The sequence below is a fragment of the Benincasa hispida genome, chromosome 3 (genome assembly GCF_009727055.1).
Source record: "Benincasa hispida cultivar B227 chromosome 3, ASM972705v1, whole genome shotgun sequence".
Taxonomy (NCBI): Eukaryota; Viridiplantae; Streptophyta; class Magnoliopsida; order Cucurbitales; family Cucurbitaceae; genus Benincasa; species Benincasa hispida.
This window is the reverse complement of record NC_052351.1, coordinates 37778218-37781254: the sequence shown is the minus strand read 5'-3', so window position 1 is coordinate 37781254 and position 3037 is coordinate 37778218.

The following is a 3037-nucleotide window of genomic DNA, read 5'->3' as shown; positions in this document are numbered from 1 at the left end:
ATATATGTATATACATGTCACCCTCATTAAAGAAATTAAATATAACATAAGTTAAATAAGCTTTCATGACGTGACATTTGTTTAAATAATAGCAAAGGTGACAATTGACATACGGACTGAAAACTTGAATTTGCCCACCTCCGAAAAAAACAAAAAAAAAACATGAATTTGGACAACGTTGTAATTTCATTTTATTTTTGGTGAAAGTCTCCGAGAATGAAACATAAATTTGGACAACTCTGTAAAATACCTAACGATGGGCTCGATAAATTTGATCATCCTTCGAGGGTTTGGCACAAATAATAACTATATGTTGAAAATTTATTACATCTCGTTAACAATAAAGACATTTATACAATTTTAATTAAAGATCTATTCGAGTTTAATAAAGTAGGAGTGAGACATTAAAGGGTCGTGGGACAATGAATTGGTTATTATAGTTGAGTTATAATAGTTTGTGTTTTGGATATCGATTATTTTAATTTGGATTATAATAGTACGTGTCTAAGGTATAAATTATTTTAGTTTGAGTAAAAAATAGTAAATACTTTAGCAAAGAATAAAAAAATAATAAAAGTAAAATAGTAAAAATTGTAAGAAATAGTAAATACGGTAGCAAATGAGGTTTTGAAATAGTGTTAACTTTAGCTAATTGAAAGTTCTGAAGTAATATTTACTGTAGCAAATGGTAGTTATTATAGTCTTAAAATAATTATTAACCCAAACGCTCCTAAATCTTTAGCTTTGTAATTGCAATACATATTTTATTTTATTCGTTTGTATTTCGTAAGTAAATATTTAAACTTTTAATCTTTTAATTGAAATTATAATGTCTTAGTCAATCTTTTTAGAAGAATGTCTTAGTCAATTAAACTATGCTTAGTTTTGGGATACTTTATTTATTGAATTATGTCGGTAACAAATCTATTTAGGTTAAATTAAATTCCTTTGAACTTTTTCCTATGTTTCAAAAGTATTTTTATTCTTCTAAAAGTTGCACTATTACTCAATTTTCATATCTCAATATTACTCAATGTTTTAAGTCTCAATTTTCATTCAATTTTTAAAAGATTTGCACAATAAAAGTAGCTTTAAATTTTTTTTAAAAAGTTAATAGTAACGTTGCAACTTTTAAAAGAATTATGAAAAACTTTAGAAATATTTCACACACAAATACGTAACTGGAAAATACTTTGGTATATTTTGGAGTGCACTCATATTCGTATAGCTCACTCAAGTATCCAATCACAAATTGTTACGTGATAAATCTTTTATAAAATGATATATTTTTAATATATATTTTTTCTTTTTGTGATTGAATGAGATATGCTTTAAAATTGTTGTAACTTGAGATACATCCAAATATTGTAATAATCTATATAATTTCTCCATTTATTTGTTGGTGTTGATGCCTTAAGTCTTGTGGATTATGTAGTTTGTAATTGTAAAGTATAAACAATTTATTTATTTAATAAAATCTGAGGTGTTTTATTTGACATTTATTAACATTAATCTACAAAATCAATAAACTTAACGTCCAAGGTTATCTTCTGTAGTTTAAACATGTATGTAGAAACATACAGGTGGATCGTGTTTAAGTGATAACCTAAATGGTTTGTAGTAGATAGATAATGTTGGATATCTTATCCTGGTGACACTATGAATATGATCTACTTTGTAAATGTTACAATTGTTGTAAAATTCTATAAATGATCTGATCTTGATCATTTATGTAGAGCTATATGAGTGAGAGTGTTCTATACAAAAGGGTTTGTATAAGATCGGACCACAAAATGAATAGTCTCATTATATAACGCCGTTAATAATAGAGATTTACATTTCACCAATATGACAATAGGTGACATAACCTGAATCCTGAGTGAATTGTGAACTTGTGTGTGTGTGTGTGGCCAGATCACCGACTCAGTATGCCTACCATTTTGAGGTGATTGGGGAGTTGTAAACACAACTACACAAGACGAAATTTACTCATTCTCTAATGTCGGGGTAAATAGATAAATTGCTTCTTCAAGGGTTGATTCTGAGACTTGAACAATGTGACGCCACACACTTTTTTGGCCTGAGAGGGGTTTGGTCATAGTTGGACCTTGACTTATTGTTCATTAAAAGGATCAATGGTACTTAACGAGATTGATGTAACTATAGGAGAAAACGATAATTTTGGCCCAGTTGTACTTACGAGCAATTTGCGAAGGGTCATCGCACTATTGATTGATTATATCTAATGGACAAAGAAATATATCTGTGGTGCGAATAGTGCAGCTGTCGGTCTTCAATGGAGTGACCGACAGTTAATGGATGTTGAGTAATTTAATTAAAAGAGTTTAATTAATTATTCAAGTACCATTAGAAATTCAATCTACAGATCCATACGATCCCCTCTGTAGTTCAACTGGGATTATTGAGAATTAATTTTGGACTAGTCTGATGGTTCAAATTAATTGAATGGATTAATTATATATGATGTAATTATTTTAAATTGATTATATATAGTATGATCAATATAATGTATTTGATACATTATAATATAAAGTTTATTTTGAGAGGAATTAAATATTTGGATATGATTCAAATATTAATTATATGAATTAGATTTATACAATTAAATTTAATATAAATTTGATTTATATTAAATACCATGAATTATTGAGAGTTTTAGAACCATGAATTATATTATGTTTGATATAATGTAAACTATAGTTATGTATTATATTTGATATAACATATAGTTATATATATATTATATATAATAAGTTAGTTATTATATATTATTTATTTATTAAATTAAATTAAATTAAATTTTAAATTGGGGGGGGGGGGATTACAATACCTTTGATACTCTTGGTACAATCGTGGTAGTGGAGAGTTGGGTTTTGACACTTCTTCATCTTATTCACATAAGAGATCACATGTGTCTATGTGTGAAATTCTCTCCAACGTAATTCATTCCAAGCAAAATTCTTCCTGCTCTTCCCAAAAATTAAGAGAGCTCACAATTTCGTTTAATTCTCAACCC